Source organism: Pseudophryne corroboree, chromosome 11 (assembly GCF_028390025.1).
Source record: "Pseudophryne corroboree isolate aPseCor3 chromosome 11, aPseCor3.hap2, whole genome shotgun sequence".
Taxonomy (NCBI): Eukaryota; Metazoa; Chordata; class Amphibia; order Anura; family Myobatrachidae; genus Pseudophryne; species Pseudophryne corroboree.
The window spans coordinates 167,352,148-167,375,997 of NC_086454.1; the positions used below are offsets into that span (position 1 = coordinate 167,352,148).

Genomic DNA, 23,850 nt, shown 5'->3' on the forward strand with positions numbered 1-23,850 from the left:
ATCCCTGAGCTTATTAGAAACTTGAAATAATATATATAAAGTATTGAATTTCTTTTCTTTGCATTTAAAAGATGAGCGCACTTCAGTAGATGCCATTGCTCAGGTGAGGGTTCCATGGTGTAATTGCTAGCACCCTGGACTTTGAATCTAGTAATCTGAGTTCATATCTCGTGGGAGCTAACATTGTTTATTTTCCTTTTGTTCAAAGCTCCATTTTCATTCAATGTATGAGTATTGCAAATCTTCATTTAAAATTCATATAAATTCCATCATCTTCAGTGGTGTCCTTTGTTTAAACTCATTTTTAAACTTATCAAATCAGAAGTATGTCAAATATTTGGAAATAAGAAAAGATGCAATAAGAATGCAGAGATCCATTACTTGTGCTCTGGTCTTTAGAAATTCTCCATTTTTTTTTACTTCAGTGTGCACTAATGAGAGGGGAGCACATATCTTCTTCTTCTAGTAACACCTAGTGCCCTCTATGTTTGAGCAGCAATATAATAACTGATTAATTTGCCCTTGCATATCTTAGTTATGTCATATTGCTTGATTTGAGACAAAAGTCACTGAGCCATGTAGAGAAAAATCTTCATCAGCCAAAGGATGACACTCCCACTGGCTTCTGATATGTATTTGAAAAGATTTTGTGATATATGTGTCTATGATGTTTTCAAGTATTCATGCACTCCACGATGAGCTTATTCCATTCTTGTCCTTCAAGAAAAGCAAATGGCCCATACGGGGATCGAACCCGTGACCTTGGTGTTATTAGCACCACGCTCTAAACAACTGAGCTAACAGGGCACACATATTACTGCCAGCAAACACAAAACTGGCAAATGTACCTCAAAGCACAGATCATATTTTGTTTTTATAGCATTTCATTTTTCAAAAAAAAGCTTAAGCCATAGAGTCACTTGAAGCATGGGTATCATAAAAATGCTCCAGTTTCTTTCCACATTACAAAATAAAAATAAATATTAGATAGGATAATAACAAAGATTAAGGCATCTAGTAATAGTATAAAAATAGACAATTTAGACTAGGAGTAAATGCAAATCTAAGCAAAATCAATCTAAAAAATATAATACACAATTTTTAATTGTAAATTTACAGATTGTTGAAAAAGATAATCCCAGGATGTAATCCATTATGTATTAAATTTAGTATGTTTTACCAAGTTGTGTATGAATAACTTTTAACACAAAAAAATATATATTGGGGAAGTAGCTTAATGTGCCCATTGGAAATAAAGAATGCTAGCCCATTTTGGAATGCAAAGCTTAAGAAAATACAAACTTCAATCCATAGGAAAGCACTTTTTATTCAGTCTACACTCTGTAATCATACTATAGCTTAATTTACAAATTGTGATGTCATTATCAGACTTAACTCACAAGAGACGTTCATCCTTGGTCTATAAAAAAGGCAGTCCTCTGTTATAAAGCTTGAAACAATTATAAGTGGCTGATATGCAAATATGGAAATACAGAAAAACTGTCAATTCAATGCTAGGATAACATAAGGGGTGATGCTCCAACTGAAATTGGTCCTAGGCATTTAGGTTTCTAGTATCTATCTTCTCCTTTAAAAAATAGGTTACTTTTTATATATTATCATTGGGTTTGGACAAATATTCTACATAATACCTATTGCATCCCTGAGCTTATTAGAAACTTGAAATAATATATATAAAGTATTGAATTTCTTTTCTTTGCATTTAAAAGATGAGCGCACTTCAGTAGATGCCATTGCTCAGGTGAGGGTTCCATGGTGTAATTGTTAGCACCCTGGACTTTGAATCTAGTAATCTGAGTTCATATCTCGTGGGAGCTAACTTTGTTTATTTTCCTTTTGTTCAAAGCTCCATTTTCATTCAATGTATGAGTATTGCAAATCTTCATTTAAAATTCATATAAATTCCATCATCTTCAGTGGTGTCCTTTGTTTAAACTCATTTTTAAACTTATCAAATCAGAAGTATGTCAAATATTTGGAAATAAGAAAAGATGCAATAAGAATGCAGAGATCCATTACTTGTGCTCTGGTCTTTAGAAATTCTCCACTTTTTTTTACTTCAGTGTGCACTAATGAGAGGGGAGCACATATCTTCTTCTTCTTCTTCTAGTAACACCTAGTGCCCTCTATGTTTGAGCAGCAATATAATAACTGATTAATTTGCCCTTGCATATCTTAGTTATGTCATATTGCTTGATTTGAGACAAAAGTCACTGAGCCATGTAGAGAAAAATCTTCATCAGCCAAAGGATGACACTCCCACTGGCTTCTGATATGTATTTGAAAAGATTTTGTGATATATGTGTCTATGATGTTTTCAAGTATTCATGCACTCCACGATGAGCTTATTCCATTCTTGTCCTTCAAGAAAAGCAAATGGCCCATACGGGGATCGAACCCGTGACCTTGGCGTTATTAGCACCACGTTCTAAACAACTGAGCTAACAAGCCACACATATTACTGCCAGCAAACACAAAACTGGCAAATGTACCTCAAAGCACAGATCATATTTTGTTTTTATAGCATTTCATTTTTCAAAAAAAAGCTTAAGCCATAGAGTCACTTGAAGCATGGGTATCATAAAAATGCTCCAGTTTCTTTCCACATTACAAAATAAAAATAAATATTAGATAGGATAATAACAAAGATTAAGGCATCTAGTAATAGTATAAAAATAGACAATTTAGACAAGGAGTATATGCAAATCTAAGCAAAATCAATCTAAAAAATCTAATACACAATTTTTAATTGTAAATTTACAGATTGTTGAAAAAGATAATCCCAGGATGTAATCCATTATGTATTAAATTTAGTATGTTTTACCAAGTTGTGTATGAATAACTTTTAACACAAAAAAATATATATTGGGGAAGTAGCTTAATGTGCCCATTGGAAATAAAGAATGCTAGCCCATTTTGGAATGCAAAGCTTAAGAAAATACAAACTTCAATCCATAGGAAAGCACTTTTTATTCAGTCTACACTCTGTAATCATACTATAGCTTAATTTACAAATTGTGATGTCATTATCAGACTTAACTCACAAGAGACTTTCATCCTTGGTCTATAAAAAAGGCAGTCCTCTGTTATAAAGCTTGAAACAATTGTAAGTGGCTGATATGCAAATATGGAAATACAGAAAAACTGTCAATTCAATGCTAGGATAACATAAGGGGTGATGCTCCAACTGAAATTGGTCCTAGGCATTTAGGTTTCTAGTATCTATCTTCTCCTTTAAAAAATAGGTTACTTTTTATATATTATCATTGGGTTTGGACAAATATTCTACATAATACCTATTGCATCCCTGAGCTTATTAGAAACTTGAAATAATATATATAAAGTATTGAATTTCTTTTCTTTGCATTTAAAAGATGAGTGCACTTCAGTAGATGCCATTGCTCAGGTGAGGGTTCCATGGTGTAATTGTTAGCACCCTGGACTTTGAATCTAGTAATCTGAGTTCATATCTCGTGGGAGCTAACATTGTTTATTTTCCTTTTGTTCAAAGCTCCATTTTCATTCAATGTATGAGTATTGCAAATCTTCATTTAAAATTCATATAAATTCCATCATCTTCAGTGGTGTCCTTTGTTTAAACTCATTTTTATACTTATCAAATCAGAAGTATGTCAAATATTTGGAAATAAGAAAAGATGCAATAAGAATGCAGAGATCCATTACTTGTGCTCTGGTCTTTAGAAATTCTCCATTTTTTTTACTTCAGTGTGCACTAATGAGAGGGGAGCTCATATCTTCTTCTTCTTCTAGTAACACCTAGTGCCCTCTATGTTTGAGCAGCAATATAATAACTGATTAATTTGCCCTTGCATATCTTAGTTATGCCATATTGCTTGATTTGAGACAAAAGTCACTGGGCCATGTAGAGAAAAATCTTCATCATCCAAAGGATGACACTCCCACTGGCTTCTGATATGTATTTGAAGAGATTTTGTGATATATGTGTCTATGATGTTTTCAAGTATTCATGCACTCCACCGATGAGCTTATTCCATTCTTGTCCATCAAGAAAAGCAAATGGCCCATACGGGGATCGAACCCGTGACCTTTGCGTTATTAGCACCATGCTCTAACCAACTGAGCTAACCGGCCACAGATGTTACTGCAAGCAAACACAAAACTGGCAAATGTACCTCAAAGCACAGATCATATTTTGTTTTTATAGCATTTCATTTTTCAAAAAAAAGCTTAAGCCATAGAGTCACTTGAAGCATGGGTATCATAAAAATGCTCCAGTTTCTTTCCACATTACAAAATAAAAATAAATATTAGATAGGATAATAACAAAGATTAAGGCATCTAGTAATAGTATAAAAATAGACAATTTAGACAAGGAGTATATGCAAATCTAAGCAAAATCAATCTAAAAAATCTAATACACAATTTTTAATTGTAAATTTACAGATTGTTGAAAAAGATAATCCCAGGATGTAATCCATTATGTATTAAATTTAGTATGTTTTACCAAGTTGTGTATGAATAACTTTTAACACAAAAAAATATATATTGGGGAAGTAGCTTAATGTGCCCATTGGAAATAAAGAATGCTAGCCCATTTTGGAATGCAAAGCTTAAGAAAATACAAACTTCAATCCATAGGAAAGCACTTTTTATTCAGTCTACACTCTGTAATCATACTATAGCTTAATTTACAAATTGTGATGTCATTATCAGACTTAACTCACAAGAGACTTTCATCCTTGGTCTATAAAAAAGGCAGTCCTCTGTTATAAAGCTTGAAACAATTGTAAGTGGCTGATATGCAAATATGGAAATACAGAAAAACTGTCAATTCAATGCTAGGATAACATAAGGGGTGATGCTCCAACTGAAATTGGTCCTAGGCATTTAGGTTTCTAGTATCTATCTTCTCCTTTAAAAAATAGGTTACTTTTTATATATTATCATTGGGTTTGGACAAATATTCTACATAATACCTATTGCATCCCTGAGCTTATTAGAAACTTGAAATAATATATATAAAGTATTGAATTTCTTTTCTTTGCATTTAAAAGATGAGCGCACTTCAGTAGATGCCATTGCTCAGGTGAGGGTTCCATGGTGTAATTGCTAGCACCCTGGACTTTGAATCTAGTAATCTGAGTTCATATCTCGTGGGAGCTAACATTGTTTATTTTCCTTTTGTTCAAAGCTCCATTTTCATTCAATGTATGAGTATTGCAAATCTTCATTTAAAATTCATATAAATTCCATCATCTTCAGTGGTGTCCTTTGTTTAAACTCATTTTTAAACTTATCAAATCAGAAGTATGTCAAATATTTGGAAATAAGAAAAGATGCAATAAGAATGCAGAGATCCATTACTTGTGCTCTGGTCTTTAGAAATTCTCCATTTTTTTTTTACTTCAGTGTGCACTAATGAGAGGGGAGCACATATCTTCTTCTTCTAGTAACACCTAGTGCCCTCTATGTTTGAGCAGCAATATAATAACTGATTAATTTGCCCTTGCATATCTTAGTTATGTCATATTGCTTGATTTGAGACAAAAGTCACTGAGCCATGTAGAGAAAAATCTTCATCAGCCAAAGGATGACACTCCCACTGGCTTCTGATATGTATTTGAAAAGATTTTGTGATATATGTGTCTATGATGTTTTCAAGTATTCATGCACTCCACGATGAGCTTATTCCATTCTTGTCCTTCAAGAAAAGCGAATGGCCCATACGGGGATCGAACCCGTGACCTTGGCGTTATTAGCACCACGCTCTAAACAACTGAGCTAACAGGGCACACATATTACTGCCAGCAAACACAAAACTGGCAAATGTACCTCAAAGCACAGATCATATTTTGTTTTTATAGCATTTCATTTTTCAAAAAAAAGCTTAAGCCATAGAGTCACTTGAAGCATGGGTATCATAAAAATGCTCCAGTTTCTTTCCACATTACAAAATAAAAATAAATATTAGATAGGATAATAACAAAGATTAAGGCATCTAGTAATAGTATAAAAATAGACAATTTAGACTAGGAGTAAATGCAAATCTAAGCAAAATCAATCTAAAAAATCTAATACACAATTTTTAATTGTAAATTTACAGATTGTTGAAAAAGATAATCCCAGGATGTAATCCATTATGTATTAAATTTAGTATGTTTTACCAAGTTGTGTATGAATAACTTTTAACACAAAAAAATATATATTGGGGAAGTAGCTTAATGTGCCCATTGGAAATAAAGAATGCTAGCCCATTTTGGAATGCAAAGCTTAAGAAAATACAAACTTCAATCCATAGGAAAGCACTTTTTATTCAGTCTACACTCTGTAATCATACTATAGCTTAATTTACAAATTGTGATGTCATTATCAGACTTAACTCACAAGAGACGTTCATCCTTGGTCTATAAAAAAGGCAGTCCTCTGTTATAAAGCTTGAAACAATTATAAGTGGCTGATATGCAAATATGGAAATACAGAAAAACTGTCAATTCAATGCTAGGATAACATAAGGGGTGATGCTCCAACTGAAATTGGTCCTAGGCATTTAGGTTTCTAGTATCTATCTTCTCCTTTAAAAAATAGGTTACTTTTTATATATTATCATTGGGTTTGGACAAATATTCTACATAATACCTATTGCATCCCTGAGCTTATTAGAAACTTGAAATAATATATATAAAGTATTGAATTTCTTTTCTTTGCATTTAAAAGATGAGCGCACTTCAGTAGATGCCATTGCTCAGGTGAGGGTTCCATGGTGTAATTGTTAGCACCCTGGACTTTGAATCTAGTAATCTGAGTTCATATCTCGTGGGAGCTAACTTTGTTTATTTTCCTTTTGTTCAAAGCTCCATTTTCATTCAATGTATGAGTATTGCAAATCTTCATTTAAAATTCATATAAATTCCATCATCTTCAGTGGTGTCCTTTGTTTAAACTCATTTTTAAACTTATCAAATCAGAAGTATGTCAAATATTTGGAAATAAGAAAAGATGCAATAAGAATGCAGAGATCCATTACTTGTGCTCTGGTCTTTAGAAATTCTCCATTTTTTTACTTCAGTGTGCACTAATGAGAGGGGAGCACATATCTTCTTCTTCTTCTAGTAACACCTAGTGCCCTCTATGTTTGAGCAGCAATATAATAACTGATTAATTTGCCCTTGCATATCTTAGTTATGTCATATTGCTTGATTTGAGACAAAAGTCACTGAGCCATGTAGAGAAAAATCTTCATCAGCCAAAGGATGACACTCCCACTGGCTTCTGATATGTATTTGAAAAGATTTTGTGATATATGTGTCTATGATGTTTTCAAGTATTCATGCACTCCACGATGAGCTTATTCCATTCTTGTCCTTCAAGAAAAGCAAATGGCCCATACGGGGATCGAACCCGTGACCTTGGCGTTATTAGCACCACGCTCTAAACAACTGAGCTAACAAGCCACACATATTACTGCCAGCAAACACAAAACTGGCAAATGTACCTCAAAGCACAGATCATATTTTGTTTTTATAGCATTTCATTTTTCAAAAAAAAGCTTAAGCCATAGAGTCACTTGAAGCATGGGTATCATAAAAATGCTCCAGTTTCTTTCCACATTACAAAATAAAAATAAATATTAGATAGGATAATAACAAAGATTAAGGCATCTACTAATAGTATAAAAATAGACAATTTAGACTAGGAGTAAATGCAAATCTAAGCAAAATCAATCTAAAAAATCGAATACACAATTTTTAATTGTAAATTTACAGATTGTTGAAAAAGATAATCCCAGGACGTAATCCATTAAGTATTAAATTTAGTATGTTTTACCAAGTTGTGTATGAATAACTTTTAACACAAAAAAATATATATTGGGGAAGTAGCTTAATGTGCCCATTGGAAATAAAGAATGCTAGCCCATTTTGGAATGCAAAGCTTAAGAAAATACAAACTTCAATCCATAGGAAAGCACTTTTTATTCAGTCTACACTCTGTAATCATACTATAGCTTAATTTACAAATTGTGATGTCATTATCAGACTTAACTCACAAGAGACGTTCATCCTTGGTCTATAAAAAAGGCAGTCCTCTGTTATAAAGCTTGAAACAATTATAAGTGGCTGATATGCAAATATGGAAATACAGAAAAACTGTCAATTCAATTCTAGGATAACATAAGGGGTGATGCTCCAACTGAAATTGGTCCTAGGCATTTAGGTTTCTAGTATCTATCTTCTCCTTTAAAAAATAGGTTACTTTTTATATATTATCATTGGGTTTGGACAAATATTCTACATAATACCTATTGCATCCCTGAGCTTATTAGAAACTTGAAATAATATATATAAAGTATTGAATTTCTTTTCTTTGCATTTAAAAGATGAGCGCACTTCAGTAGATGCCATTGCTCAGGTGAGGGTTCCATGGTGTAATTGTTAGCACCCTGGACTTTGAATCTAGTAATCTGAGTTCATATCTCGTGGGAGCTAACTTTGTTTATTTTCCTTTTGTTCAAAGCTCCATTTTCATTCAATGTATGAGTATTGCAAATCTTCATTTAAAATTCATATAAATTCCATCATCTTCAGTGGTGTCCTTTGTTTAAACTCATTTTTAAACTTATAAAATCAGAAGTATGTCAAATATTTGGAAATAAGAAAAGATGCAATAAGAATGCAGAGATCCATTACTTGTGCTCTGGTCTTTAGAAATTCTCCATTTTTTTTTACTTCAGTGTGCACTAATGAGAGGGGAGCTCATATCTTCTTCTTCTTCTAGTAACACCTAGTGCCCTCTATGTTTGAGCAGCAATATAATAACTGATTAATTTGCCCTTGCATATCTTAGTTATGCCATATTGCTTGATTTGAGACAAAAGTCACTGGGCCATGTAGAGAAAAATCTTCATCAGCCAAAGGATGACACTCCCACTGGCTTCTGATATGTATTTGAAGAGATTTTGTGATATATGTGTCTATGATGTTTTCAAGTATTCATGCACTCCACCGATGAGCTTATTCCATTCTTGTCCATCAAGAAAAGCAAATGGCCCATACGGGGATCGAACCCGTGACCTTTGCGTTATTAGCACCATGCTCTAACCAACTGAGCTAACCGGCCACAGATGTTACTGCAAGCAAACACAAAACTGGCAAATGTACCTCAAAGCACAGATCATATTTTGTTTTTATAGCATTTCATTTTTCAAAAAAAAGCTTAAGCCATAGAGTCACTTGAAGCATGGGTATCATAAAAATGCTCCAGTTTCTTTCCACATTACAAAATAAAAATAAATATTAGATAGGATAATAACAAAGATTAAGGCATCTAGTAATAGTATAAAAATAGACAATTTAGACAAGGAGTATATGCAAATCTAAGCAAAATCAATCTAAAAAATCTAATACACAATTTTTAATTGTAAATTTACAGATTGTTGAAAAAGATAATCCCAGGATGTAATCCATTATGTATTAAATTTAGTATGTTTTACCAAGTTGTGTATGAATAACTTTTAACACAAAAAAATATATATTGGGGAAGTAGCTTAATGTGCCCATTGGAAATAAAGAATGCTAGCCCATTTTGGAATGCAAAGCTTAAGAAAATACAAACTTCAATCCATAGGAAAGCACTTTTTATTCAGTCTACACTCTGTAATCATACTATAACTTAATTTACAAATTGTGATGTCATTATCAGACTTAACTCACAAGAGACTTTCATCCTTGGTCTATAAAAAAGGCAGTCCTCTGTTATAAAGCTTGAAACAATTGTAAGTGGCTGATATGCAAATATGGAAATACAGAAAAACTGTCAATTCAATGCTAGGATAACATAAGGGGTGATGCTCCAACTGAAATTGGTCCTAGGCATTTAGGTTTCTAGTATCTATCTTCTCCTTTAAAAAATAGGTTACTTTTTATATATTATCATTGGGTTTGGACAAATATTCTACATAATACCTATTGCATCCCTGAGCTTATTAGAAACTTGAAATAATATATATAAAGTATTGAATTTCTTTTCTTTGCATTTAAAAGATGAGCGCACTTCAGTAGATGCCATTGCTCAGGTGAGGGTTCCATGGTGTAATTGCTAGCACCCTGGACTTTGAATCTAGTAATCTGAGTTCATATCTCGTGGGAGCTAACTTTGTTTATTTTCCTTTTGTTCAAAGCTCCATTTTCATTCAATGTATGAGTATTGCAAATCTTCATTTAAAATTCATATAAATTCCATCATCTTCAGTGGTGTCCTTTGTTTAAACTCATTTTTAAACTTATCAAATCAGAAGTATGTCAAATATTTGGAAATAAGAAAAGATGCAATAAGAATGCAGAGATCCATTACTTGTGCTCTGGTCTTTAGAAATTCTCCATTTTTTTTTACTTCAGTGTGCACTAATGAGAGGGGAGCACATATCTTCTTCTTCTTCTAGTAACACCTAGTGCCCTCTATGTTTGAGCAGCAATATAATAACTGATTAATTTGCCCTTGCATATCTTAGTTATGTCATATTGCTTGATTTGAGACAAAAGTCACTGAGCCATGTAGAGAAAAATCTTCATCAGCCAAAGGATGACACTCCCACTGGCTTCTGATATGTATTTGAAAAGATTTTGTGATATATGTGTCTATGATGTTTTCAAGTATTCATGCACTCCACGATGAGCTTATTCCATTCTTGTCCTTCAAGAAAAGCAAATGGCCCATACGGGGATCGAACCCGTGACCTTGGCGTTATTAGCACCACGCTCTAAACAACTGAGCTAACAGGGCACACATATTACTGCCAGCAAACACAAAACTGGCAAATGTACCTCAAAGCACAGATCATATTTTGTTTTTATAGCATTTCATTTTTCAAAAAAAAGCTTAAGCCATAGAGTCACTTGAAGCATGGGTATCATAAAAATGCTCCAGTTTCTTTCCACATTACAAAATAAAAATAAATATTAGATAGGATAATAACAAAGATTAAGGCATCTAGTAATAGTATAAAAATAGACAATTTAGACTAGGAGTAAATGCAAATCTAAGCAAAATCAATCTAAAAAATCTAATACACAATTTTTAATTGTAAATTTACAGATTGTTGAAAAAGATAATCCCAGGATGTAATCCATTATGTATTAAATTTAGTATGTTTTACCAAGTTGTGTATGAATAACTTTTAACACAAAAAAATATATATTGGGGAAGTAGCTTAATGTGCCCATTGGAAATAAAGAATGCTAGCCCATTTTGGAATGCAAAGCTTAAGAAAATACAAACTTCAATCCATAGGAAAGCACTTTTTATTCAGTCTACACTCTGTAATCATACTATAGCTTAATTTACAAATTGTGATGTCATTATCAGACTTAACTCACAAGAGACGTTCATCCTTGGTCTATAAAAAAGGCAGTCCTCTGTTATAAAGCTTGAAACAATTATAAGTGGCTGATATGCAAATATGGAAATACAGAAAAACTGTCAATTCAATGCTAGGATAACATAAGGGGTGATGCTCCAACTGAAATTGGTCCTAGGCATTTAGGTTTCTAGTATCTATCTTCTCCTTTAAAAAATAGGTTACTTTTTATATATTATCATTGGGTTTGGACAAATATTCTACATAATACCTATTGCATCCCTGAGCTTATTAGAAACTTGAAATAATATATATAAAGTATTGAATTTCTTTTCTTTGCATTTAAAAGATGAGCGCACTTCAGTAGATGCTATTGCTCAGGTGAGGGTTCCATGGTGTAATTGTTAGCACCCTGGACTTTGAATCTAGTAATCTGAGTTCATATCTCGTGGGAGCTAACATTGTTTATTTTCCTTTTGTTCAAAGCTCCATTTTCATTCAATGTATGAGTATTGCAAATCTTCATTTAAAATTCATATAAATTCCATCATCTTCAGTGGTGTCCTTTGTTTAAACTCATTTTTAAACTTATAAAATCAGAAGTATGTCAAATATTTGGAAATAAGAAAAGATGCAATAAGAATGCAGAGATCCATTACTTGTGCTCTGGTCTTTAGAAATTCTCCATTTTTTTTACTTCAGTGTGCACTAATGAGAGGGGAGCACATATCTTCTACTTCTTCTAGTAACACCTAGTGCCCTCTATGTTTGAGCAGCATTAAAATAACTGATTAATTTGCCCTTGCATATCTTAGTTATGCCATATTACTTGATTTGAAACAAAAGTCACTGAGCCATGTAGAGTAAAATCTTCATCAGCCAAAGGATTACACTCCCACTGGCTTCTGATATGTATTTGAAGAGATTTTGTGATATATGTGTCTATGATGTTTTCAAGTATTCATGCACTCCACGATGAGCTTATTCCATTCTTGTCCATCAAGAAAAGCAAATAGTCCATACGTGGATCGAACCCGTGACCTTGGCGTTATTAGCACCACGCTCTAACCAACTGAGCTAACAGGCCACAGATATTACTGCCAGCAAACACAAAACTGGCAAATGTACCTCAAAGCACAGATCATATTTTGTTTTTATAGCATTTCATTTTTCAAAAAAAAGCTTAAGCCATAGAGTAACTTGAAGCATGGGTATCATAAAAATGCTCCAGTTTCTTTCCACATTACAAAATAAAAATAAATATTAGATAGGATAATAACAAAGATTAAGGCATCTACTAATAGTATAAAAATAGACAATTTAGACAAGGAGTATATGCAAATCTAAGCAAAATCAATCTAAAAAATCTAATACACAATTTTTAATTGTAAATTTACAGATTGTTGAAAAAGATAATCCCAGGATGTAATCCATTATGTATTAAATTTAGTATGTTTTACCAAGTTGTGTATGAATAACTTTTAACACAAAAAAATATATATTGGGGAAGTAGCTTAATGTGCCCATTGGAAATAAAGAATGCTAGCCCATTTTGGAATGCAAAGCTTAAGAAAATACAAACTTCAATCCATAGGAAAGCACTTTTTATTCAGTCTACACTCTGTAATCATACTATAGCTTAATTTACAAATTGTGATGTCATTATCAGACTTAACTCACAAGAGACTTTCATCCTTGGTCTATAAAAAAGGCAGTCCTCTGTTATAAAGCTTGAAACAATTGTAAGTGGCTGATATGCAAATATGGAAATACAGAAAAACTGTCAATTCAATGCTAGGATAACATAAGGGGTGATGCTCCAACTGAAATTGGTCCTAGGCATTTAGGTTTCTAGTATCTATCTTCTCCTTTAAAAAAATAGGTTACTTTTTATATATTATCATTGTATTTGGACAAATATTCTACATAATACCTATTGCATCCCTGAGCTTATTAGAAACTTGAAATAATATATATAAAGTATTGAATTTCTTTTCTTTGCATTTAAAAGATGAGTGCACTTCAGTAGATGCCATTGCTCTGGTGAGGGTTCCATGGTGTAATTGTTAGCACCCTGGACTTTGAATCTAGTAATCTGAGTTCATATCTCGTGGGAGCTAACATTGTTTATTTTCCTTTTGTTCAAAGCTCCATTTTCATTCAATGTATGAGTATTGCAAATCTTCATTTAAAATTCATATAAATTCCATCATCTTCAGTGGTGTCCTTTGTTTAAACTCATTTTTAAACTTATCAAATCAGAAGTATGTCAAATATTTGGAAATAAGAAAAGATGCAATAAGAATGCAGAGATCCATTACTTGTGCTCTGGTCTTTAGAAATTCTCCATTTTTTTTACTTCAGTGTGCACTAATGAGAGGGGAGCTCATATCTTCTTCTTCTTCTAGTAACACCTAGTGCCCTCTATGTTTGAGCAGCAATATAATAACTGATTAATTTGCCCTTGCATATCTTAGTTATGCCATATTGCTTGATTTGAGACAAAAGTCACTGGGCCATGTAGAGAAAAATCTTCATCAGCCAAAGGATGACACTCCCACTGGCTTCTGATATGTATTTGAAGAGATTTTGTGATATATGTGTCTATGATGTTTTCAAGTATTCATGCACTCCACCGATGAGCTTATTCCATTCTTGTCCATCAAGAAAAGCAAATGGCCCATACGGGGATCGAACCCGTGACCTTGGCGTTATTAGCACCATGCTCTAACCAACTGAGCTAACAGGCCACAGATGTTACTGCAAGCAAACACAAAACTGGCAAATGTACCTCAAAGCACAGATCATATTTTGTTTTTATAGCATTTCATTTTTCAAAAAAAAAGCTTAAGCCATAGAGTCACTTGAAGCATGGGTATCATAAAAATGCTCCAGTTTCTTTCCACATTACAAAATAAAAATAAATATTAGATAGGATAATAACAAAGATTAAGGCATCTACTAATAGTATAAAAATAGACAATTTAGACAAGGAGTATATGCAAATCTAAGCAAAATCAATCTAAAAAATCTAATACACAATTTTTAATTGTAAATTTACAGATTGTGGAAAAAGATAATCCCAGGATGTAATCCATTATGTATTAAATTTAGTATGTTTTACCAAGTTGTGTATGAATAACTTTTAACACAAAAAAATATATATTGGGGAAGTAGCTTAATGTGCCCATTGGAAATAAAGAATGCTAGCCCATTTTGGAATGCAAAGCTTAAGAAAATACAAACTTCAATCCATAGGAAAGCACTTTTTATTCAGTCTACACTCTGTAATCATACTATAGCTTAATTTACAAATTGTGATGTCATTATCAGACTTAACTCACAAGAGACTTTCATCCTTGGTCTATAAAAAAGGCAGTCCTCTGTTATAAAGCTTGAAACAATTGTAAGTGGCTGATATGCAAATATGGAAATACAGAAAAACTGTCAATTCAATGCTAGGATAACATAAGGGGTGATGCTCCAACTGAAATTGGTCCTAGGCATTTAGGTTTCTAGTATCTATCTTCTCCTTTAAAAAATAGGTTACTTTTTATATATTATCATTGGGTTTGGACAAATATTCTACATAATACCTATTGCATCCCTGAGCTTATTAGAAACTTGAAATAATATATATAAAGTATTGAATTTCTTTTCTTTGCATTTAAAAGATGAGCGCACTTCAGTAGATGCCATTGCTCAGGTGAGGGTTCCATGGTGTAATTGTTAGCACCCTGGACTTTGAATCTAGTAATCTGAGTTCATATCTCGTGGGAGCTAACATTGTTTATTTTCCTTTTGTTCAAAGCTCCATTTTCATTCAATGTATGAGTATTGCAAATCTTCATTTAAAATTCATATAAATTCCATCATCTTCAGTGGTGTCCTTTGTTTAAACTCATTTTTAAACTTATAAAATCAGAAGTATGTCAAATATTTGGAAATTAGAAAAGATGCAATAAGAATGCAGAGATCCATTACTTGTGCTCTGGTCTTTAGAAATTCTCCATTTTTTTTACTTCAGTGTGCACTAATGAGAGGGGAGCACATATCTTCTACTTCTTCTAGTAACACCTAGTGCCCTCTATGTTTGAGCAGCATTAAAATAACTGATTAATTTGCCCTTGCATATCTTAGTTATGCCATATTACTTGATTTGAAACAAAAGTCACTGAGCCATGTAGAGAAAAATCTTCATCAGCCAAAGGATGACACTCCCACTGGCTTCTGATATGTATTTGAAGAGATTTTGTGATATATGTGTCTATGATGTTTTCAAGTATTCATGCACTCCACGATGAGCTTATTCCATTCTTGTCCATCAAGAAAAGCAAACAGCCCATACGTGAATCGAACCCGTGACCTTGGCGTTATTAGCACCACGCTCTAACCAACTGAGCTAACAGGCCACAGATATTACTGCCAGCAAACACAAAACTGGCAAATGTACCTCAAAGCACAGATCATATTTTGTTTTTATAGCATTTCATTTTTCAAAAAAAAGCTTAAGCCATAGAGTCACTTGAAGCATGGGTATCATAAAAATGCTCCAGTTTCTTTCCACATTACAAAATAAAAATAAATATTAGATAGGATAATAACAAAGATTAAGGCATCTACTAATAGTATAAAAATAGACAATTTAGACAAGGAGTATATGCAAATCTAAGCAAAATCAATCTAAAAAATCTAATACACAATTTTTAATTGTAAATTTACAGATTGTTGAAAAAGATAATCCCAGGATGTAATCCATTATGTATTAAATTTAGTATGTTTTACCAAGTTGTGTATGAATAACTTTTAACACAAAAAAATATATATTGGGGAAGTAGCTTAATGTGCCCATTGGAAATAAAGAATGCTAGCCCATTTTGGAATGCAAAGCTTAAGAAAATACAAACTTCAATCCATAGGAAAGCACTTTTTATTCAGTCTACACTCTGTAATCATACTATAGCTTAATTTACAAATTGTGATGTCATTATCAGACTTAACTCACAAGAGACTTTCATCCTTGGTCTATAAAAAAGGCAGTCCTCTGTTATAAAGCTTGAAACAATTGTAAGTGGCTGATATGCAAATATGGAAATACAGAAAAACTGTCAATTCAATGCTAGGATAACATAAGGGGTGATGCTCCAACTGAAATTGGTCCTAGGCATTTAGGTTTCTAGTATCTATCTTCTCCTTTAAAAAAATAGGTTACTTTTTATATATTATCATTGGGTTTGGACAAATATTCTACATAATACCTATTGCATCCCTCAGCTTATTAGAAACTTGAAATAATATATATAAAGTATTGAATTTCTTTTCTTTGCATTTAAAAGATGAGTGCACTTCAGTAGATGCCTTTGCTCAGGTGAGGGTTCCATGGTGTAATTGTTAGCACCCTGGACTTTGAATCTAGTAATCTGAGTTCATATCTCGTGGGAGCTAACATTGTTTATTTTCCTTTTGTTCAAAGCTCCATTTTCATTCAATGTATGAGTATTGCAAATCTTCATTTAAAATTCATATAAATTCCATCATCTTCAGTGGTGTCCTTTGTTTAAACTCATTTTTAAACTTATCAAATCAGAAGTATGTCAAATATTTGGAAATAAGAAAAGATGCAATAAGAATGCAGAGATCCATTACTTGTGCTCTGGTCTTTAGAAATTCTCCATTTTTTTTACTTCAGTGTGCACTAATGAGAGGGGAGCTCATATCTTCTTCTTCTTCTAGTAACACCTAGTGCCCTCTATGTTTGAGCAGCAATATAATAACTGATTAATTTGCCCTTGCATATCTTAGTTATGCCATATTGCTTGATTTGAGACAAAAGTCACTGGGCCATGTAGAGAAAAATCTTCATCAGCCAAAGGATGACACTCCCACTGGCTTCTGATATGTATTTGAAGAGATTTTGTGATATATGTGTCTATGATGTTTTCAAGTATTCATGCACTCCACCGATGAGCTTATTCCATTCTTGTCCATCAAGAAAAGCAAATGGCCCATACGGGGATCGAACCCGTGACCTTGGCGTTATTAGCACCATGCTCTAACCAACTGAGCTAACAGGCCACAGATGTTACTGCAAGCAAACACAAAACTGGCAAATGTACCTCAAAGCACAGATCATATTTTGTTTTTATAGCATTTCATTTTTCAAAAAAAAGCTTAAGCCATAGAGTCACTTGAAGCATGGGTATCATAAAAATGCTCCAGTTTCTTTCCACATTACAAAATAAAAATAAATATTAGATAGGATAATAACAAAGATTAAGGCATCTACTAATAGTATAAAAATAGACAATTTAGACAAGGAGTATATGCAAATCTAAGCAAAATCAATCTAAAAAATCTAATACACAATTTTTAATTGTAAATTTACAGATTGTTGAAAAAGATAATCCCAGGATGTAATCCATTATGTATTAAATTTAGTATGTTTTACCAAGTTGTGTATGAATAACTTTTAACACAAAAAAATATATATTGGGGAAGTAGCTTAATGTGCCCATTGGAAATAAAGAATGCTAGCCCATTTTGGAATGCAAAGCTTAAGAAAATACAAACTTCAATCCATAGGAAAGCACTTTTTATTCAGTCTACACTCTGTAATCATACTATAGCTTAATTTACAAATTGTGATGTCATTATCAGACTTAACTCACAAGAGACTTTCATCCTTGGTCTATAAAAAAGGCAGTCCTCTGTTATAAAGCTTGAAACAATTGTAAGTGGCTGATATGCAAATATGGAAATACAGAAAAACTGTCAATTCAATGCTAGGATAACATAAGGGGTGATGCTCCAACTGAAATTGGTCCTAGGCATTTAGGTTTCTAGTATCTATCTTCTCCTTTAAAAAATAGGTTACTTTTTATATATTATCATTGGGTTTGGACAAATATTCTACATAATACCTATTGCATCCCTGAGCTTATTAGAAACTTGAAATAATATATATAAAGTATTGAATTTCTTTTCTTTGCATTTAAAAGATGAGCGCACTTCAGTAGATGCCATTGCTCAGGTGAGGGTTCCATGGTGTAATTGTTAGCACCCTGGACTTTGAATCTAGTAATCTGAGTTCATATCTCGTGGGAGCTAACATTGTTTATTTTCCTTTTGTTCAAAGCTCCATTTTCATTCAATGTATGAGTATTGCAAATCTTCATTTAAAATTCATATAAATTCCATCATCTTCAGTGGTGTCCTTTGTTTAAACTCATTTTTAAACTTATAAAATCAGAAGTATGTCAAATATTTGGAAATAAGAAAAGATGCAATAAGAATGCAGAGATCCATTACTTGTGCTCTGGTCTTTAGAAATTCTCCATTTTTTTTTACTTCAGTGTGCACTAATGAGAGGGGAGCACATATCTTCTACTTCTTCTAGTAACACCTAGTGCCCTCTATGTTTGAGCAGCATTAAAATAACTGATTAATTTGCCCTTGCATATCTTAGTTATGCCATATTACTTGATTTGAAACAAAAGTCACTGAGCCATGTAGAGAAAAATCTTCATCAGCCAAAGGATGACACTCCCACTGGCTTCTGATATGTATTTGAAGAGATTTTGTGATATATGTGTCTATGATGTTTTCAAGTATTCATGCACTCCACGATGAGCTTATTCCATTCTTGTCCATCAAGAAAAGCAAATGGCCCATACGGGGATCGAACCCGTGACCTTGGCGTTATTAGCACCATGCTCTAACCAACTGAGCTAACAGGCCACAGATGTTACTGCAAGCAAACACAAAACTGGCAAATGTACCTCAAAGCACAGATCATATTTTGTTTTTATAGCATTTCATTTTTCAAAAAAAAGCTTAAGCCATAGAGTCACTTGAAGCATGGGTATCATAAAAATGCTCCAGTTTCTTTCCACATTACAAAATAAAAATAAATATTAGATAGGATAATAACAAAGATTAAGGCATCTACTAATAGTATAAAAATAGACAATTTAGACAAGGAGTATATGCAAATCTAAGCAAAATCAATCTAAAAAATCTAATACACAATTTTTAATTGTAAATTTACAGATTGTTGAAAAAGATAATCCCAGGATGTAATCCATTATGTATTAAATTTAGTATGTTTTACCAAGTTGTGTATGAATAACTTTTAACACAAAAAAATATATATTGGGGAAGTAGCTTAATGTGCCCATTGGAAATAAAGAATGCTAGCCCATTTTGGAATGCAAAGCTTAAGAAAATACAAACTTCAATCCATAGGAAAGCACTTTTTATTCAGTCTACACTCTGTAATCATACTATAGCTTAATTTACAAATTGTGATGTCATTATCAGACTTAACTCACAAGAGACTTTCATCCTTGGTCTATAAAAAAGGCAGTCCTCTGTTATAAAGCTTGAAACAATTGTAAGTGGCTGATATGCAAATATGGAAATACAGAAAAACTGTCAATTCAATGCTAGGATAACATAAGGGGTGATGCTCCAACTGAAATTGGTCCTAGGCATTTAGGTTTCTAGTATCTATCTTCTCCTTTAAAAAATAGGTTACTTTTTATATATTATCATTGGGTTTTGACAAATACTCTACATAATACCTATTGCATCCCTGAGCTTATTAGAAACTTGAAATAATATATATAAAGTATTGAATTTCTTTTCTTTGCATTTAAAAGATGAGCGCACTTCAGTAGATGCCATTGCTCAGGTGAGGGTTCCATGGTGTAATTGTTAGCACCCTGGACTTTGAATCTAGTAATCTGAGTTCATATCTCGTGGGAGCTAACATTGTTTATTTTCCTTTTGTTCAAAGCTCCATTTTCATTCAATGTATGAGTATTGCAAATCTTCATTTAAAATTCATATAAATTCCATCATCTTCAGTGGTGTCCTTTGTTTAAACTCATTTTTAAACTTATAAAATCAGAAGTATGTCAAATATTTGGAAATAAGAAAAGATGCAATAAGAATGCAGAGATCCATTACTTGTGCTCTGGTCTTTAGAAATTCTCCATTTTTTTACTTCAGTGTGCACTAATGAGAGGGGAGCACATATCTTCTACTTCTTCTAGTAACACCTAGTGCCCTCTATGTTTGAGCAGCATTAAAATAACTGATTAATTTGCCCTTGCATATCTTAGTTATGCCATATTACTTGATTTGAAACAAAAGTCACTGAGCCATGTAGAGAAAAATCTTCATCAGCCAAAGGATGACACTCCCACTGGCTTCTGATATGTATTTGAAGAGATTTTGTGATATATGTGTCTATGATGTTTTCAAGTATTCATGCACTCCACCGATGAGCTTATTCCATTCTTGTCCATCAAGAAAAGCAAATGGCCCATACGGGGATCGAACCCGTGACCTTGGCGTTATTAGCACCATGCTCTAACCAACTGAGCTAACAGGCCACAGATGTTACTGCAAGCAAACACAAAACTGGCAAATGTACCTCAAAGCACAGATCATATTTTGTTTTTATAGCATTTCATTTTTCAAAAAAAAGCTTAAGCCATAGAGTCACTTGAAGCATGGGTATCATAAAAATGCTCCAGTTTCTTTCCACATTACAAAATAAAAATAAATATTAGATAGGATAATAACAAAGATTAAGGCATCTACTAATAGTATAAAAATAGACAATTTAGACAAGGAGTATATGCAAATCTAAGCAAAATCAATCTAAAAAATCTAATACACAATTTTTAATTGTAAATTTACAGATTGTTGAAAAAGATAATCCCAGGATGTAATCCATTATGTATTAAATTTAGTATGTTTTACCAAGTTGTGTATGAATAACTTTTAACACAAAAAAATATATATTGGGGAAGTAGCTTAATGTGCCCATTGGAAATAAAGAATGCTAGCCCATTTTGGAATGCAAAGCTTAAGAAAATACAAACTTCAATCCATAGGAAAGCACTTTTTATTCAGTCTACACTCTGTAATCATACTATAGCTTAATTTACAAATTGTGATGTCATTATCAGACTTAACTCACAAGAGACTTTCATCCTTGGTCTATAAAAAAGGCAGTCCTCTGTTATAAAGCTTGAAACAATTGTAAGTGGCTGATATGCAAATATGGAAATACAGAAAAACTGTCAATTCAATGCTAGGATAACATAAGGGGTGATGCTCCAACTGAAATTGGTCCTAGGCATTTAGGTTTCTAGTATCTATCTTCTCCTTTAAAAAATAGGTTACTTTTTATATATTATCATTGGGTTTGGACAAATATTCTACATAATACCTATTGCATCCCTGAGCTTATTAGAAACTTGAAATAATATATATAAAGTATTGAATTTCTTTTCTTTGCATTTAAAAGATGAGCGCACTTCAGTAGATGCCATTGCTCAGGTGAGGGTTCCATGGTGTAATTGTTAGCACCCTGGACTTTGAATCTAGTAATCTGAGTTCATATCTCGTGGGAGCTAACATTGTTTATTTTCCTTTTGTTCAAAGCTCCATTTTCATTCAATGTATGAGTATTGCAAATCTTCATTTAAAATTCATATAAATTCCATCATCTTCAGTGGTGTCCTTTGTTTAAACTCATTTTTAAACTTATAAAATCAGAAGTATGTCAAATATTTGGAAATAAGAAAAGATGCAATAAGAATGCAGAGATCCATTACTTGTGCTCTGGTCTTTAGAAATTCTCCATTTTTTTACTTCAGTGTGCACTAATGAGAGGGGAGCACATATCTTCTACTTCTTCTAGTAACACCTAGTGCCCTCTATGTTTGAGCAGCATTAAAATAACTGATTAATTTGCCCTTGCATATCTTAGTTATGCCATATTACTTGATTTGAAACAAAAGTCACTGAGCCATGTAGAGAAAAATCTTCATCAGCCAAAGGATGACACTCCCACTGGCTTCTGATATGTATTTGAAGAGATTTTGTGATATATGTGTCTATGATGTTTTCAAGTATTCATGCACTCCACCGATGAGCTTATTCCATTCTTGTCCATCAAGAAAAGCAAATGGCCCATACGGGGATCGAACCCGTGACCTTGGCGTTATTAGCACCATGCTCTAACCAACTGAGCTAACAGGCCACAGATGTTACTGCAAGCAAACACAAAACTGGCAAATGTACCTCAAAGCACAGATCATATTTTGTTTTTATAGCATTTCATTTTTCAAAAAAAAGCTTAAGCCATAGAGTCACTTGAAGCATGGGTATCATAAAAATGCTCCAGTTTCTTTCCACATTACAAAATAAAAATAAATATTAGATAGGATAATAACAAAGATTAAGGCATCTACTAATAGTATAAAAATAGACAATTTAGACAAGGAGTATATGCAAATCTAAGCAAAATCAATCTAAAAAATCTAATACACAATTTTTAATTGTAAATTTACAGATTGTTGAAAAAGATAATCCCAGGATGTAATCCATTATGTATTAAATTTAGTATGTTTTACCAAGTTGTGTATGAATAACTTTTAACACAAAAAAATATATATTGGGGAAGTAGCTTAATGTGCCCATTGGAAATAAAGAATGCTAGCCCATTTTGGAATGCAAAGCTTAAGAAAATACAAACTTCAATCCATAGGAAAGCACTTTTTATTCAGTCTACACTCTGTAATCATACTATAGCTTAATTTACAAATTGTGATGTCATTATCAGACTTAACTCACAAGAGACTTTTATCCTTGGTCTATAAAAAAGGCAGTCCTCTGTTATAAAGCTTGAAACAATTGTAAGTGGCTGATATGCAAATATGGAAATACAGAAAAACTGTCAATTCAATGCTAGGATAACATAAGGGGTGATGCTCCAACTGAAATTGGTCCTAGGCATTTAGGTTTCTAGTATCTATCTTCTCCTTTAAAAAATAGGTTACTTTTTATATATTATCATTGGGTTTGGACAAATATTCTACATAATACCTATTGCATCCCTGAGCTTATTAGAAACTTGAAATAATATATATAAAGTATTGAATTTCTTTTCTTTGCATTTAAAAGATGAGCGCACTTCAGTAGATGCCATTGCTCAGGTGAGGGTTCCATGGTGTAATTGTTAGCACCCTGGACTTTGAATCTAGTAATCTGAGTTCATATCTCGTGGGAGCTAACATTGTTTATTTTCCTTTTGTTCAAAGCTCCATTTTCATTCAATGTATGAGTATTGCAAATCTTCATTTAAAATTCATATAAATTCCATCATCTTCAGTGGTGTCCTTTGTTTAAACTCATTTTTAAACTTATAAAATCAGAAGTATGTCAAATATTTGGAAATAAGAAAAGATGCAATAAGAATGCAGAGATCCATTACTTGTGCTCTGGTCTTTAGAAATTCTCCATTTTTTTTTACTTCAGTGTGCACTAATGAGAGGGGAGCACATATCTTCTACTTCTTCTAGTAACACCTAGTGCCCTCTATGTTTGAGCAGCATTAAAATAACTGATTAATTTGCCCTTGCATATCTTAGTTATGCCATATTACTTGATTTGAAACAAAAGTCACTGAGCCATGTAGA

At 32.7% G+C, this 23,850-nt stretch overlaps 14 non-coding genes across 14 annotated transcripts; all 14 read right to left on the reverse strand.

Moving 5' to 3' along the window:
* Nucleotides 1-733: 733 nt before the first annotated feature.
* TRNAI-AAU (transfer RNA isoleucine (anticodon AAU)) lies at nt 734-807 on the reverse strand. Its single transcript has one exon. It is a non-coding gene; the product is annotated as a tRNA-Ile (tRNA).
* Nucleotides 808-2,398: 1,591 nt separating this feature from the next.
* TRNAI-AAU (transfer RNA isoleucine (anticodon AAU)) lies at nt 2,399-2,472 on the reverse strand. The gene has a single exon. It is a non-coding gene; the product is annotated as a tRNA-Ile (tRNA).
* Nucleotides 2,473-4,060: 1,588 nt separating this feature from the next.
* TRNAI-AAU (transfer RNA isoleucine (anticodon AAU)) lies at nt 4,061-4,134 on the reverse strand. Its single transcript has one exon. It is a non-coding gene; the product is annotated as a tRNA-Ile (tRNA).
* Nucleotides 4,135-5,720: 1,586 nt separating this feature from the next.
* Nucleotides 5,721-5,794, reverse strand: TRNAI-AAU (transfer RNA isoleucine (anticodon AAU)). Its single transcript has one exon. It is a non-coding gene; the product is annotated as a tRNA-Ile (tRNA).
* Nucleotides 5,795-7,380: 1,586 nt separating this feature from the next.
* On the reverse strand, nt 7,381-7,454 carry TRNAI-AAU (transfer RNA isoleucine (anticodon AAU)). Its single transcript has one exon. It is a non-coding gene; the product is annotated as a tRNA-Ile (tRNA).
* A 1,589-nt stretch (nt 7,455-9,043) lies between these two features.
* Nucleotides 9,044-9,117, reverse strand: TRNAI-AAU (transfer RNA isoleucine (anticodon AAU)). Its single transcript has one exon. It is a non-coding gene; the product is annotated as a tRNA-Ile (tRNA).
* A 1,588-nt stretch (nt 9,118-10,705) lies between these two features.
* On the reverse strand, nt 10,706-10,779 carry TRNAI-AAU (transfer RNA isoleucine (anticodon AAU)). Its single transcript has one exon. It is a non-coding gene; the product is annotated as a tRNA-Ile (tRNA).
* Nucleotides 10,780-12,366: 1,587 nt separating this feature from the next.
* On the reverse strand, nt 12,367-12,440 carry TRNAI-AAU (transfer RNA isoleucine (anticodon AAU)). The gene has a single exon. It is a non-coding gene; the product is annotated as a tRNA-Ile (tRNA).
* Nucleotides 12,441-14,029: 1,589 nt separating this feature from the next.
* On the reverse strand, nt 14,030-14,103 carry TRNAI-AAU (transfer RNA isoleucine (anticodon AAU)). Its single transcript has one exon. It is a non-coding gene; the product is annotated as a tRNA-Ile (tRNA).
* Nucleotides 14,104-15,691: 1,588 nt separating this feature from the next.
* On the reverse strand, nt 15,692-15,765 carry TRNAI-AAU (transfer RNA isoleucine (anticodon AAU)). Its single transcript has one exon. It is a non-coding gene; the product is annotated as a tRNA-Ile (tRNA).
* A 1,589-nt stretch (nt 15,766-17,354) lies between these two features.
* Nucleotides 17,355-17,428, reverse strand: TRNAI-AAU (transfer RNA isoleucine (anticodon AAU)). Its single transcript has one exon. It is a non-coding gene; the product is annotated as a tRNA-Ile (tRNA).
* A 1,588-nt stretch (nt 17,429-19,016) lies between these two features.
* Nucleotides 19,017-19,090, reverse strand: TRNAI-AAU (transfer RNA isoleucine (anticodon AAU)). Its single transcript has one exon. It is a non-coding gene; the product is annotated as a tRNA-Ile (tRNA).
* Nucleotides 19,091-20,677: 1,587 nt separating this feature from the next.
* TRNAI-AAU (transfer RNA isoleucine (anticodon AAU)) lies at nt 20,678-20,751 on the reverse strand. Its single transcript has one exon. It is a non-coding gene; the product is annotated as a tRNA-Ile (tRNA).
* A 1,587-nt stretch (nt 20,752-22,338) lies between these two features.
* On the reverse strand, nt 22,339-22,412 carry TRNAI-AAU (transfer RNA isoleucine (anticodon AAU)). Its single transcript has one exon. It is a non-coding gene; the product is annotated as a tRNA-Ile (tRNA).
* Between the last annotated feature and the right edge of the window lie 1,438 nt (nt 22,413-23,850).